The sequence below is a fragment of the Apodemus sylvaticus genome, chromosome X (genome assembly GCF_947179515.1).
Source record: "Apodemus sylvaticus chromosome X, mApoSyl1.1, whole genome shotgun sequence".
Taxonomy (NCBI): domain Eukaryota; kingdom Metazoa; phylum Chordata; class Mammalia; order Rodentia; family Muridae; genus Apodemus; species Apodemus sylvaticus.
The window spans coordinates 145,178,822-145,195,723 of NC_067495.1; the positions used below are offsets into that span (position 1 = coordinate 145,178,822).

At 37.7% G+C, this 16,902-nt stretch overlaps 1 pseudogene; it reads right to left on the reverse strand.

The window, feature by feature from the left end:
* Positions 1–13,448: 13,448 nt before the first annotated feature.
* LOC127675932 (uncharacterized) lies at positions 13,449–13,567 on the reverse strand (annotated as a pseudogene).
* Between the last annotated feature and the right edge of the window lie 3,335 nt (positions 13,568–16,902).

The following is a 16,902-nucleotide window of genomic DNA, read 5'->3' on the forward strand; positions in this document are numbered from 1 at the left end:
CCAGCCTTTGTTCCTTGGAACAATAAGGCGCTTTCACCTTGACTACCAAGACTGCCTCAAGGCAATCTCACCTGGGAGCCAACAGAGACCTCGCCAGACTGGAAGCAAGCGAACGGCTGAGAATTGGAGCTAAGGAGTTCTTGGCCTGCCTTTTGATGTGACCACCTTCTGGGGGGCAGGGTTATTCCCCAAAGACTATATATCTTTTTTTTTCCTTCTGAACCATCTTTTATTTTTTTTTATTCGATATAATTTATTTACATTTCAAATGACTTCCCCTTTTCTAGCCCCCCCCCACTCCCCGAAAGTCCTGTAAGCCCCCTTCTCTTCCCCTGTCCTCCCTCCCACCCCTTCCCACTTCCCCGTTCTGGTTTTGCTGAGTACTGTTTCACTGAGTCTTTCCAGAACCAGGGGCCACTCCTCCTTTCTTCTTGTACCTCATTTGATGTGTGGATTATGTTTTGGGTATTCCAGTTTTCTAGGTTAATATCCACTTATTAGTGAGTGCGTACCATGATTCACCTTTTGAGTCTGGGTTACCTCACTTAGTATGATGTTCTCTAGCTCCATCCATTTGCCTAAGAATTTCATGAATTCATTGTTTCTAATGGCTGAATAATACTCCATTGTGTAGATATACCACATTTTTTGCATCCACTCTTCTGTTGAGGGATACCTGGGTTCTTTCCAGCATCTGGCAATTATAAATAGGGCTGCTATGAACATAGTAGAACATGTATCCTTATTACATGGTGGGGAGTCTTCTGGGTATATGCCCAGGAGTGGTATAGCAGGATCTTCTGGAAGTGAGGTCAGCATGCAGAAGAATGCGAATTGATCCATCCTTGTCTCCTTGTACTAAGCTCAAATCCAAATGGATCAAGGACCTCCACATAAAGCCAGACACTCTGAAGCTAATAGAAAAGAAACTGGGGAAGACCCTTGAGGACATAGGTACAGGGAGAAAGTTTCTGAACAGAACACCAATAGCGTATGCTCTAAGAGCAAGAATTGACAAATGGGACCTCATAAAATTACAAAGTTTCTGTAAGGCAAAGGACACCATCAAGAGGACAAATCGGCAACCAACAAATTGGGAAAACATCTTCACCAATCCTACATCAGATAGAGGGCTAATATCCAATATATATAAAGAACTCAAGAAGTTAGACTCCAGAAAACCAAACAACCCTATTAAAAAATGGGGTACAGAGTTAAACAAAGAATTCTCACCTGAAGAACTTCGGATGGCGGAGAAGCATCTTAAAAAATGCTCAACTTCATTAGTCATTAGGGAAATGCAAATCAAAACAACCCTAAGATTTCATCTTACACCAGTCAGAATGGCTAAGATTAAAAATTCAGGAGACAGCAGGTGTTGGAGAGGGTGTGGAGAAAGAGGAACACTCCTCCACTGCTGGTGGGGTTGCAAATTGGTACAACCACTCTGGAAATCAGTCTGGCGGTTCCTCCGAAAACAAGACTATATATCTTGACATAATAATATTAAAGTCAATCTTGACTGGCACTGTCGCCTTGACTCAGTTTCTCTTTCGCCCCCTTCCCATCACTCCCAGAATTCTCTTCCAGGTAATCCGGTTCGCATGTGGCCACGGGCAGCTACATTCTTCTATGATTTTGTTGAAAATATTTACTAGCCCTTTAAGTTGTAAATCTTTGCTCTCTTCTATACCTATAATCCTTAGGTATTTTCTTCTCATTGTGTCCTGGATTTCCTAGATGTTTTGGGTTATAAACTTTTTGCATTTTGCATTTTCTTTGACTGTTGTGTCAGTGTTTTCTATGGAATCTTTAGCACCTGAGATTCTTTCTTCTATCTCTTGTATTCTGTTGTTGATGCTTGCATCTATGGCTCCTGAATTCTTTCCAAGGTTTTCTATCTCCAGAGATGTCTCACTTTGTGATTTCTTTATTGTTTCTACTTCCACTTTTAGATCCTGGATGGTTTTGTTCAGTTCCTTCCCATGATTGTTTGTGTTTTCTTGTAATTCTTTAAGGGATTTTTTGTGTTTCTTCTTTAAGGGCTTCTGCCTATTGACCCATGTTTTCCTGTATTTCTTTAAGGGATTTTTGTGATTCCTCTTTAAGGGCTTTTACTTGTTGATCCATGTTCTCCTGTATTTCTTTAAGAGAGTTATTTAAGTCCTTCTTGCAGCTCTCTACCAGCATCATGAGATGTGATTTTAGATCTGAATCTTGCTTTTCAGGTGTGTTGGGGTATCAGGGACTTGCTGTGGTGGGAGAACTGGGTTCTGATGTTGCCAAGTATCCTTGGTTTCTGTTGGTAGGGTTCTTGTGCTTGCCTTTTACCATCTGGTTATCTCTGGTGCTAGTTGGTCTTGCTGTCTCTGACTGGAGCTTGTCCCTCCTATGAGTTTGTAAGCCTGTGTCCTTACTCCTGGGAGACCAACTCTCTTCTGGTAGGGTCTGTGTACAGAAGGCTGTGGAACAGCTCAGCTCCCTGGTGCAAATGGTGGCGGTAAGAGTTCTGTCCCAGCTGCTCCACTGATAATATGCCCTGTGTGCTCCTACCTGTTTCTCTCCAGAAAGAAGGCAGAGATCACTCTCTCCTGGCAAGCTGTGCACAGGGGGTGTAGAGCTGCCCTGCTCCCTGGTTCAGATGTAGGCAGGAAGACTTCTGTCCCAGGTGTTCCACTGATCATATGCCCTGTGTGCTTCTAGCTGTTCCTCTCCAGAGAGAAGGTGTAGATCTCACCTCCATGATCAGAAGTGAAAGCTTTGCTGGGAGATGACTCTCTCCTGGCAGGTTGTGCACAGGCTGTGGAGTCTCCTGGCTCCCTGGTGCAAATGGAGGCAGGAAGACTTCTGACCTGGATTGTGCCCCTGATCGTATGTTAATACTCTTTTAAAGGGATTCATTAATTCACTTATTGTGTATGTGTGAGTTCGTGTGTGTGTGTGTGTGTGTGTGTGTGTGTGTGTGTTCACATGCACATGTATGATTGCATGCAGAGATCAGAGGGCAATATCTGGTGTCGTCCTCAGGGAGGGCTGCGTAGTTCCTTGGAGGTAGGGCCTTCTAACTGGCCTGAAGCTCACTTAGATTTGCTGGCCAGTGAGCTCTGATAGATATGCCTGTCTTTGCCTGGGATTATGGACATGTGCCACCATTTTCAGCATTTAGTGGGTTCTGTGGATTAAACTTTTGGCGGTCTTCTTGCTTTAGTCTCCCAAATGCTGGTAAAACAAGCATGAGATACTATGCCTGGTCATAATCACAAATTTTAACAAATAATCAACCAACTTTTATTCAGGTTCCCTGGAGCATGTGTCTGGTGTAGACTTAATCTTGGTCTATTGACTCCATATTAACAGAGTTATGCTAAGTAAGTTTATTGGTGACCCCTCTACTTGTCATATCCTGTCCCACCCTTGCTTTTCTATCAAGATCCTAACCCTCCCCATTGGTATATGAGTCATTAGTTTATTACCAAAATATCTTATGAAGCCAGTGTAGAAATTCTATCCTTGTCTTTAATATTTAATCAAATTCCACTTAACAACTTTTCATGCAGTAATCCTCCTATTATGATTATCAAGAAATTTCTAGTTCTCTTTGCCATCTTTGGCCTTCTGTACAGTCTCTTATTTTAGTCATTTTTCATTATTAATTCACGGGGACGTCTTCATTATTGCTGTCAAATGCCAGAATAATTTCTACAAAAGCCTATACTCAACAAAACTGGAGAATCTAGAGGAAATGGATAATTTCTTAGACAGATACCAAATGCCAAAATTAAATCAGGATCAAATAGATAATCTACACAGTCCCATAACCCCTAAAGAAATAGAAGGGTTCATAGAAAGCCTTCCAAACAAAAAAAGCGCAGGACCAGATGGTTTTAGTGAAGAATTCTATCAGACCTTCAAAGGAGCTTAACACCAATACTCTTCAAACTATTCCATAAAATAGAAACAGAAGAAACAATACCCAACTCATTCTACAAAGCCACAATTACGCTGACACCAAAACAACACAAAGATCCCACAAAGAAAGAGAACTTCAGGGAAATTTCCCTTATGAATATCGATGCAAAAATACCGAATAAAATTCTTGCCCAGCGAATGGAAGAACACATCAAAACTATCATCCACCATGGTCAAGCAGGCTTCAACCCAGGGATGCAGGGATGATTCAATATATGGAAATCCATCAATGCAATCCACTACACAAAGAAACTCAAAGAAAAAAACCACATGGTCATTTCATCAGATGCTATAAAAGCATTTGACACAATTAATCATCTTTCCAAGCTAAAAGTCTTGGAAAGAACAGGAATTCAAGGCCCATACCTAGACATAGTTAAAGCAATATAGTAAGCAAACCAGTAGCCAACATCAAACTAAATGAAGAGAAACTTGAAGCAATCCCACTAAAATCAGGGACTAGACAGGGCTGCCCCCTCTCTCCATATCTTTTCAATATAGTTCTTGAAGTCCTAGATAGAGCAATTAGACAACATAAGGTGGTCAAAGAGATACAAATTGGAAAGGAAGAAGTCAAATTATCACTATTTGCAGATGACATGATAGTCTACTTAAGTGACCCAAAAAACTCTACCAGAGAACTCCTACAGCTGATAACCAACTTCAGCAAAGTGGTTGGTTAAAAAATCAACTCAAGCAAATCAGTAGCCTTCCTATACTCAAAGAATAAGCAGACTGAGAAAGAAATTAGGGAAATGACACCCTTCACAATAGCCACAAACAACATAAAGTATCTTGGTGTGACTCTAACCAATTAGCATATCAAATGATACCAAAGAAGAGGGAAAGAGAGGACCCTGGATCTGAAAAGAGTTGATCCAGCATTGTAGGGGAGTACCAGGACAGGGAAATGGGAGGGGGGGTATCCAGGACTTGCTGTTGTTGGAAAACTGAGTTCAGATGCAGCCATATTGCCTTGATTTCTGCTAGTAACATTCCTACCTTTGCCTTTTGCCATCTGGTTATCTCTGGCATTAGTTGGTCTTGTTGTCATTGGCTGGTGTTTCAACCTTCTGTGAGGCTGTAAGGCTATTTCTGTACCACTGGATCTCTGTGTTTTCCCTGGCACAGATGGCTGATGTGCTGCCCTCCTCTTGTGTGCTGTTGGAGCCCTGCTGTGTCTTGCCCCAATCAATGTTATACTTGGGTTGTCTCAGTGAACCTGGTGCTCCCAGTCTGCTCTGTCGTGGAATGAAGATGGCGGCAGGGAGTCACTCCAAATGCTGTTCACCATGTAGGGCACAGGCTCCACAGCAGACTGGCACACAGACAAACTGCTGATCTGCTCAGGTCATGGGCACAGGCAGACCCCCAGTGGTTTGCACCTCCAGAGGTCGTAAATTCGGGTATCTCAGTACCTGGTGCTGCCTTTCTGCTCCCTCAGGTAGCGAAGATGGTGGCCTTTTCAGTTATTTTTGTTGGAATTTAAGAACAGCCTTAGTCTGTAGTGATCTGATTGGGTGCATGCGATTATTTCAATTTTTTTTATCTGTTGAGGCCTCTTTTGTGACCTATTAAATGGTCAGTTTTGGAGAAGGGACCATCAATTGGTGAGAAGAAGATATATTTAGTTTTAGGATGGAATGCTCTATAGATATCTGTTAAATCCATTTGATTTATAACTTCTGTTAGATTCACTGTGTCTCTGTTTAGTTTCTGTTTCCCTGATCTGTCCATTGAGGAGACTGGGATGTTGAAGGCTCCAACTATTATTGTGAAGGGTGCAATGTGTGCTTTGAACTTTAGTAAAGTTTCTTTTATGAATGTGAGTACCTTTGCGTTTGGGGCATAGATGTTCAGAATTGAGAGTTCATCTTGGTAGATTTTTCCTTTGATCAGTATCAAGTGTCCTTCCTTATCTTTTTTGATAACTTTAGGTTGAAAGTAGATTTTATTAGATATTAGAATGGCTACTCCAGCTTGTTTCTTGGGACCATTTGCTTGGAAAATTGTTTTCTAGCCTTTTACTCTGAGGTAGTGTCTATCTTTGTCACTGAGGTGCATTTCCTGTATGCAGAAAAATGCTGGGTCCGGTGTACATATCCAGTCTGTTAGTCTGTGCTTTTTTATTGGGGAATTCAGTGCATTCTTTTAAAATCAGAAAATTTCCTTCACATCCTAGCAGAAGATGAAATCAGAGAGACAGAAATAATGACTGGATCAGAAGCATTTTTGCTGGCATGAATATGGAAGAATATCATGGAAAGAACTTAGAGGTGCTTATTGAGGTTGATGGCAACCAAGGGTCAATATCTAGCAACAAAGTAGATACATTATTCTTACAGTTTCTAGAAACTTAATTCTGCCAACAACCTGAGTGAGTATGGAGATATAATCTATTTAGTCTTACAGTAATAACTACAATGTAGCTTACCTTGATGAGTTTTACATCTCCGACCCTTTGATTTTGCCTTGGAGTGACCTTCATTAGGTATCCCAGGTAAGTTAGCATGAGCTTTTAACCTTATGGAACCTAAAAATATGTCTGGTTTTAAGGTTATGGTAAATTGCTATGTAGGAATAAACAACTGATACATCTTACTTGTTATCAGACAATATTGAAAGATTGTCAACGTCTAGTAATTTTTTACAATGATTTCTATATAGAGTGAAACCATAAGATCACATTTTCCTTAAAACTCATGCATTTCAAATTCCTTATTTGAAATATAAATTGACCCAATTCTAATGTTAAACAGGATATTATAATGGAAGTCAGACAGATTTCTCATACAAATTAATTTACTCAGCAAATACTTATTAATTGCATAGTAAGAACAAATTACTCACTGATATATAACATTAGTCAGGAAAATGTTATTTTTACTGATTTGAACACTCATAATTGTTTACAAGTGCTTTTTCCCAAGGGTAGAATTAGCATGAAGAGAAGATGCCTTTTGCTAGATGACAATTAACCTATCTATTATCTAGGACCTTCCAGAGAAAAGAGGCATATTGGGATATATACATAATAAAGAGAGATTTAGTGTAAGAAATGATCTAACATAGATATAAAAAGTTGGCAAGTTCAAAATCTGCAAGGTAGGTTGGAGATGCAGATTCGGTGGTCGTATTTCCCCAAAGATGTTAATTTTCGTTACTTTCCACTGTGACAAAATCCCTATCAAAAGTGCTCACTTAAGAAAAGGTTTATTTAGGATATAGTTTGAGGAAATAGGTCCATCATGGTGGAGTAAGTCATTGGCAGGAGTTTGAGTCCTATTGCATTCACAGTCAAGAATCAAAGAGTAATGAACCTATGTGCTCAGCTCATTTTCTCCATTTTCATTCTTTTTTGGATGACAGTTCATGGAATGGCATTTCCCATATTTACAACTCTCCTTCCTTCTTCAGTGAACTTAATATAGACAGTCACTTATACATGCATAGTGCCTGTTGGTCTGGAATCCCAAGGAGGGAAAAGACACAGTTCAGTTTTGAAGTCTTCTAGCTGGAGGTCTAAGGTAAAGGAAATTAAACTTGGCATCTTTCTTTGTGTGTGTGTGTGTGTGTGTGTGTGTGTGTGTGTGAATGCAGGCACCCATAACTGCTAATGCCATTCTCTGCTAACACTAAATTTCAGCTTCTTTAGCCTTCAACCATGAATTGAACACTAGCAGTTCTCTATGGTGCTCTAGCCTTCCAGAACTTGTTTACAATTGCTAAAACAGCCATCTTTGTGGACAGAGGACTTACCACACTCTTTGATCTTCCACAGTGAAGAAGACTCACTCTATCATGCATGATAGTCTTATATCTGCCTTTAACACACACACACACACACACACACACACACACACACACACACACACACTTTATTTGTTCTAGTATATCCTACTTAATACATCCAGATATGTGTTCTGTCAAGTTGACAATGAACATTAATCATCACACTACTGACAGAATGCTCTGGTCCTTAAGGTAAAGTTGGGATTTCTCCAATAAGTCCCTATACTGATTAGATGATGCCCATTCAAGTTATGGAGTAGAAATCTTACTTTTCTTGTTATGTTGATTTAAATGCTGGTCATTTATTTAAAAAAAAACTCAACCTAATGGAAAGGAGGAATAAGAGACTTCTGTTTTTAAGGTAAGTTTAGAGCGATGGAGACAAAGAATACCCCTTAATTATACAGTAATTTCTGTCTCATACCTAGCAATATGATGAGCCATTTATCCTTCCTTGTAGAGGGGCAAGAAAGGAATGGAAAACTGGATTGAAAGTTTCTTCAGGGATTCAGAAAGATAACAGACATACATTGTCTGACACAAGAACTTAGGGAGAAATATAATCATTAGTTTAACATATCAAATATATTGAAAGGTTTTCAAGGAGTCATCAAGGTTAAAGCTATTGAACATACAAACAATATTTAACATTGGATTTGAGTGATCCAATAATTCTTCTAAAATATGTGTAAATCATAAAAACTACAGACAAGCATATCCCTTTATCAAATCTAGTCTCTGTCTTTCAGGATAGCTTTGCTGTATGTTCAAACCCAACAGGATGTTAAGAATTAGAGTTTAGATTCAAGAAGATCAGAATTCAAATTGTATAGATATCACTTCAATGTATATGTGTGTGTGTGTGTGTGTGTGTGTGCACGCGCGCGTGCGCGTGCGCGTGCACATGTGTATGCATGGTTATGCATATGTAGGCTATACAATTGTACGAGTATCTATCTACCTTACAGGTATTTGGATTTGGATAGATGAAAAGCACTTCCCACAGTGCCTGTAAGTAGGAGGAGCAAACAATTGGGAGTTGCATTACTATGAGTATTATCATAAAAAGAGATATGGGAAGTAGAGGATGTTTGATGTAATCCTAAAACTTTAATACCCATATATAGTGTCTACTAGCTTTTGCTAGTAGATAGCAGGTAGAGAGAAACTGAAATTTTCCTAATCCTTCCTTTTGTGCATCATTAGTAACATTGACAAGCGCTGCATACAAAAAAAATTACAAATAAAAGGTATGCAATTTACTCACTCTGAAAATAACTCAATATCCATATTGTACCATAACTTTTATATCAAATGTTATGATTCTGCTTGGAAATACCAAGTTGCTTTGTATTTAATTACTATCTGTTACATTGTCTGATTTTAGTTGTGATTATGTATTTTTGTAAATGCAAATTTGTCTTTTGTTTTTGATTCATAAAGGGATTTTTCACCATAGGTTTATTCTCATAATTCTGTATCTGGTGACCTTTGCATCCATGGCTTGATTTGATTATTTTCAAGCTGTTTCAGCTAGTAGACAATTGCAGACATTGTTTTTTCTTTATTTAGTGCAAATTACATTAGTTTAACACACAACTCAAGTTCTTTTTACATTTCTTGTTATCATAATTATATCTTCAGATCAATTATCTGCCCTGGATGAGATAATCAAGCCTGTGAAATTTTTCTTTCAAGACAGCTGGGACTTATAAACAATTAATTAGCTTCTTGTTTGGTTAGAAGGCAGGGTTCAAAACTAGAAAATATAGTTTGAGGTGAGGATTTTTGTGCTGGTTAGTAATTAGTTACATTTGAAGCCTATCTCTTTCTGTTTCACTATTGTATGTTTTGCTTTTGTTTTTGTTTTGTTTTTGTTTTGAGACAGGGTTTTTCTGTGTAGCCCTGGCTGTCCTGGAACTCACTTTGTAGACCAGGCTGGCCTGGAACTCAGAAATCTGCCTGCCTCTGCCTCCCAAGTCTTGGGACTAAAGGTGTGCGCCACCACCTCCAGGCTGTTTTGTTTTGTTTTTGTTTTTGTTTTATCACTATTGTACGTAAGGAAAGTGAATACCATAGTGTAACTAGGACTATAAGGAATAAGGATGTGTTCAAACTCAGAGCTTTTAAGTGAGGAAATGCAGACTAATGCCTGAGCATTAACAGATGGACTACATGAGGACTCACCCTCATCACCAGGTTAAATTTTGGCAACTGAAGTCCATGAAACTTAACATGCATATGAATAAATAATGAGAAAATATTTATTATAAACTTAAATAATCTTTCCTCTCACAGGAATCTAATAAAAGCAAAATTAAAAGAAGTATTTTATTTCCTCATAAGTAATAATGAGCAAAGCAAATCAGCCACACACTTGGAACTTAGCTTGCAAGTTTCACTTAGAACCATCTGCCCTATGAACTCTCAGCAGGCCAGTTTCCTATTGCAATCCAGGGAGGAATGGTTCACATCCTTCAGGAGGAGCTGGTTCCCTTGAGAAACTACTGTTTATAAATACATTCACTGCTCTCTTTCCTTTTTCTGGTGCCTAGATCATAATGAGCCGTTGTTATTTCAGATGGAGCGATTTGACAGAAAAAAGTCTGGCAGATGATAAAGGATGACCATCCTCAAAGTTGCAGGGAGTAAGATTATTTCAAATACTTTGCAAATCCACTCGTTTAACCTATGTATGGATGAATGGGATTCTTCACATTTAATTCTTCATGTATTTGTTTCCTTCAGGAGGAACAAAATATGAAAATAAAGAATTTGAGCTGACACTAAAGGATGGGAAACATTTTCACAGCAGTATCTTGCCAGCTTTCCAGTATCCCTTGATTTAGCAAGATCCAGACATACACATCTGCTGCATAGTTTAGTGCCAAACGACTGGAATGGATAAAACTGGAAATTACCATGTCTCCCTAAATCAATTTAGTCAGTTCAATGCACCATGGAACGTCTGAACCTAAGTTTGGGTTTTAAGGAGAATATTTTTGAGATATGGCTTTTTGAGTTTGAATGTTGACCAACTTCAGTGTATGGTTGTCTGAGTAGTATGTGAAAGGAAACATTCTGCTAATAATTTTCCTTAAAGTTGGTCATTAATGGTTGTGTCAAAGTTGTTACCAGACGTTTCAGCTCTTCTAAACAAGGGCATTCTGCCATCCCCAAAGCAGAGGACAGTAAAGGAAATATGGGGTTTCTCCCCATATTGGTCCAGAGGGTTTGAATCTCTCCTTCTCTAGTTACTAAGAGAACAGGTGTGACTTTAAGAGTTTTGAAGGCAGCACAGGATAAGAGAACAACTACAATAATGCCAACAGAGTTGTTGAGACACAATTGCACAAGACTATAGGTGTACCTATCTGACAGAAGGTGTGCTTCACATTTGAATAGTGAGAATTGAGAGCAGCAAATGATTTGTGAAGTTTCCAAATCACATGCACTAGAACATGTACACATGTGCAAATGTATGTTGGCTGTTTGTGGATATGACTGCATTGTGACATCTTGTTGGCTTCACTGTTTTGGAGAGAAATATCTTTGCAGCTGTCTACAGGATGTAGTACAGTTAGTTGGCTTTTTGAGATGCTCCAATCTGAACAGAGCCAAATTATTCTTGTAGCTGCTGTGTTTTGGGATTACTCTTATTTCCACTGACTCAGAGTATTTTAATATATCAGAAGTGTTTTTTACTCTTTCACAAGTTTCCAAAATGGGCTTGTCTACTTTAAGTCATTGTGTATGTCTGGGTTTCCAGTTTCTTACTAGAATTAGTTTTGTCCTGAATATTTGCCCAAGTGCTTTTGTTCTTAGCTGCAAAGTTCTTAGTTCTTGCATCACAAAGGCCCTTTAAAAGTAGGACCTTAAGCACCCTGGTGCTCTAACAAAGGGACTAATCCCTTCCTGTCTTGACCTGTTGTCCTCTTGTTTACTCTCTTCATTTGACCATGTTTAAGAAGCTTCCACAGGGTATTTACCTGAGATTTTCTGTTTGATGACAATTACTATGTAAAAATTCCTAATTGGCAAAAGGTTTTCTTTTTTGAATGTTTTTGGGGTGTCAAAATAAAAGTATTTATATACATTCATACTTATAAATATATCTAAAGAAAGTGTATGTTATATATGCACTATACTAGTAATATAAATATACACTAGTATGATGTGTGTGTGTATTTAAAAACAATGAATCACTATGCTAATAGGACTAAATATTCTAATTTGGTTTTTCCTCTTTTAAATGTATTTTAATATTCTTACAAATACTGAAAACTGAGTTATGTTTTAATTTAGTCAGGTTTAGTTGTATAGTTATAATGAAATAGAATTGAAATAATTGTGGAACATAAAATAAATATGGTTGTTTTAAAATTTCTAGAGATCACTTGACAAATAGGCATTCAGGTATCCCTTATATTTAAAAACTAATATTTTCCAAGAAAGGTGTATTAGGAAATTCATTTGCTCACTAGTAAGAATTGATGTTGGTTGACAACATTCTTCTTTGTTGAACTCTGAGTCTGACATATTCTACTATTCTTGGCTTCTCTCAGTTATTAATGTTCCTGAATCACTCTCTAAGGAAACATTTTTCTTCTACAAGGCAAGAGCTCAAAATGATGCCAACCATAGAGTCTGGCACCAGATCTTACTGTGCCACATTGAGTAAACTGCTTAATTTCCTCTCATCTAAGTTTTTACCTGAAATATAATTTCCTTATTGGGATCTTCTGAAGTCTCTAGGGAAACAATTAATATATAAATAATATTTATGAGCCATGATTATTGTTATTATCATTTACAAAAAAGGGCTCCACATCATTTTGGTTGGCAAAAATGCTATGACTTGTGGCAACTGGAAAACTATATTTATAGGTAAGTGTCCTATGAAACATGATTTTTCTGATATTAAAAAAGAAGTTTAAAAATTAGGTATTGAGGTAAATTCCAGTGCAATTCACAGCTATGACCCCATATTTCTTAGATGTAGAAATATATCAGTTTTATATATATTTAAAAGTATTCATACATATGTATAACATGTATATATTATACAATTAAATATTGAAGGAAGGCCAAAAGTCATGAATTTGCATGAAAGTTGGGCAGCAACATAGGTAAGGTTGGGGGAAGGGATGGAGGAAAGAGGAAAATAATACAATTACATTTTAATTTTAAACAGTTTTATATATACAATAAATTAGGAGTCCATGTGAGATTGAGGTTTTGCTTAATGGGGCATTGAACTTTGTGAATATGTTCATGAACTGGCTTATTAATAGCAATTGAACTTATATAATAAACTTATAGTAATAAAATACATAAACTATCTAGAGTTGAGGCACTCATGATATTTTCTCCTTTTATGTTAGCATATCTTTTGGTATCATCCTTTTGAGATATTGTTTAGGCAGCATGTTCTTGAGATGAATTTCAGAGATGTAGACCCTCTGGGAGACATAATCTCATTCCCACCCCTTATCTGTCCCAACTCTTTCTACCCTGCTAGAACAAAAACACAAGCATTTAAGATAATTTTTATAAATGTTTTAATAAATTTTATAAATGTTTATCTTATCCACAATTTCATTTCTTTTTATCACTATATATTTTTACTTTTTATAATTTATTTATTTATTTATTTATTTATTCATACATTCATTTATTTATTTTAAAGCCTACAACACCCAGAATTCTTAGGCAGTCTCTCATCCAAGTACTAACCAGGCCCAACCCTGCTTAGCTTCTAAGATCAGACAAGATCAAGCGCATTCAAGGTGGTATGGTCGTAGACTACAATTTAGTTTTTTAATGTATGTGAGTACTCTATGTATACCTGCATGCCAGAAGAAGGTACCAGATCACATTATAGATGGTTGTCATCCACCATGTGGTTGCTGAGAACTGAACTCAGTACCTCTGGAAGAGCAGATAGTCCTTTTAACTGCTGAACTGTCTCTCCAGCCCTACAAGTTAATTTCTTACCAGAGGCCAAATGATATAGGCAAGATAGGCACCCTGGTTCCTTTTTTACTGGTGGAAAAAGAAAAGAAAAAAGAAAAATGGAAAAAGAAAAAAAAGAAAGCTTGGTGAGGTGCTATATTTCATTCATATTCACATGACTATTTTAATTTAAAGGCAAGATTCTAATCCAACCCTCCATTGTTTATGTAATATATAACATATATACATATATATATGTGTATACACACACACACACACACACACACACACACATATATATGTTAGCTTTAAAGACAGTCCAAAATGTTCCCGTTGTGTAACTAAAGGCTTTTTCTCTGAGTGTGCCCAATACAATGGTTCATTGCAAAGGTGGTGTTAAGACCTTATAAGAGTGTGTTTCTTGGTGTATATCAGCTTCCCATTGCTGTGCTGTGCATTGGAGAGATGTTGTAATAAACTTGATAATGAGAGCAGGAAGAGAAAATTAGGCCTTTTCCTAGCTAAGGAGTGTTTACCTCATTTATCACCAGTAGAGGGCAATATAACATTAGAATTAATAGAAGGCTTTGCAGGAAGAAAGGATTGTATCACAATTTTACTACAGAGGCAGAGTTACAATGATTGATTTTAAACGAGCATGAGAAACTCTTAGAATAGTAGATCACTTCCTAACAGTTGAATCTTTTTAGAGCAGTTATTCAAAATCCGCATTTAAATGAAATATCTATATTGAAAAGAAGTAGACATTGAAGCAGCTCACTTCTGAATTAGAACCTATGTTTGTTTTCCTTTTCCTTTAATACCTTGTTTCCGGACCACTGCTGGAATATTCTTATCACAGAGCTTGTTCTCATATCTATCTCTTATATATATGTCAGTCTCCAAACATTCCTAAGTGCCTTTATCATTTGGCTATATATTACCAAGCTTCTTTCTGATTCCCATTTTTGGTCTTGGAATTTGTGGCAGTTGGATTTCCTTAAAACATTTTGCTGGTTGTAAATATAAAATCAAACTTCATTTTCTAAGTAGCCTTCAGTGTATTCAGATACTTTAGAAACATGCAGTAAATACAAATCAGTGCCCACAGCTGAGAGAGTGAAATATTGGCATTTAGTTGCAACCTGATTACAGTATTTTACTAGTCTAAACACTCAGATGCATCACACAATGGCTTTCATGCTGTGGAAAGCTTTGAAATGGATCTGCCTTAAAGATAGATGCATTTACACTTCATTTGTTTTCCATCATTTTTCTTACCATTTTGCTGGTTTTCCAAACTAGCTTTATTTAAACAAACTCATCCCCCACAGCCATTTTATGCTCAGATTTCACCCTGATGTGGAGTCACGATGCAAAATTGGTGATAGCATGATTGATCATTTTGCTGACAGCGTAATCATGAGCATAGGGGAGAAACATTGCTTTATATCCATGGAGACAAGAAGCTGCAAATATCTTAAATAGTAATAGACGTCAAGGTTGGAGGATAGCTTTAATGTTTGGGAGAGTCTCCCCTATCTACTAAGAAATGCATTTTCCCTCTTCAATTTGTTTCCCAGTTCAAGTTTTCTTAAAAATGTTATTTTACCTCATTTGATGTGTGGATTATGTTTTGGGTATTCCAGTTTTCTAGGTTAATATCCACTTATTAGTGAATGCATACCATGATTCACCTTTTGAGTCTGGGTTACCTCACTTAGTATGATATTCTCTAGTTCCATCCATTTGCCTAAGAATTTCATGAATTGATTGTTTCTAATGGCTGAATAGTACTCCATTGTGTAGATATACCACATTTTTTGCATCCACTCTTCTGTTGAGGGATACCTGGGTTCTTTCTAACTTCTGGCAATTATAACTAAGGCTGCTATGAACATAGTAGAGCATGTATCCTTATTGCATGCTCTGGGTATATGCCCAGTAGTGGTATAGCAGGGTCCTCAGAAGTGTCATGCCCAGTTTTCTGAGGAACTGCCAGACTGATTTCTAAAGTGGTTGTACCATCTTGCAATCCCACCAGCAGTGGAGGAGTGTTCCTCTTTCTCCACATCCTCGCCAACATCTGCTGTCTCCTGAGTTTTTAATATTAGCCATTCTTACTGGTGTGAGGTGAAATCTCAAGGTTGTTTTGATTTGCATTTCCCTAATGACTAATGAAGTTGTGCATTTTTTAAGATGTTTCTCCGCCATCCAAAGTTCTTCAGGTGAGAATTCTTTGTTTAACTCTGTACCCCAGAACGGAGGAGTGGCCCCTTGTTCTGGAAAGACTCAGTGAAGCAGTATAGGGCAAAATCAGAACAGGGAAGTGGGAAGGGTTGGATGGGAAAACAGGGGGAGGGAAGGGGACTGATGGGACTTTTGGGGAGTGGGGGTCCAGAAAAGGGGAAATCATTTGAAATGTAAATAAATATATCAATAAATTTAAAAAAAATGTTATTTTAAAAGTCTCTTTTCCTTGCCATCTCCTCAGTTAGAGAATGTAAAGAACACTTTTGTTACTCTTCTTGGAAAAATACTTTTCTCCAAATCCTCATTACTCAGTTGCCCAAGTGAGAGACTAGAAGCAGTGTCACAGGTTAGATGAGCCCCATTCTGAATGCAGGCACATCAAGGCTTCTGTTCCTGCAGCACCATTAAGACTTACTGTCACTAATGATGTTGAACATTTTTTTAAGATGCTTCTCCGCCATCCGAAGTTCTTCAGGTGAGAATTCTTTGTTTAACTCTGTACCCCATTTTTAATAGGGTTGTTTGGTTTTCTGGAGTCTAACTTCTTGAGTTCTTTGTATATACTGGATATTAGCCCTCTATCTGATGTAGGGTTGGTGAGGATCTTTTCCCAATTTGTTGGTTGCCGATTTGTCCTTTTGATGACGTCCTTTGCCTTACAGAAACTTTGTAATTTTATGAGGTCTCATTTGTCAGTTCTTGATCTTAGAGCATACTCTATTGGTGTTCTGTTCAGGAACTTTTCCCCTGAGCCCATGTCCTCAAGGCTCTTCCCCAGTTTCTTTTCGATTAGTTTCAGTGTGTCTGGCTTGCTCCACTATGTTCATAGCAGCCCTATTTATAATAGTCAGAAGCTGGAAAGAACCCAGGTATCCCTCAACGGAGGAATGGATGCAAAAAATGTGGTATATATATACAATGGAGTACTATTCA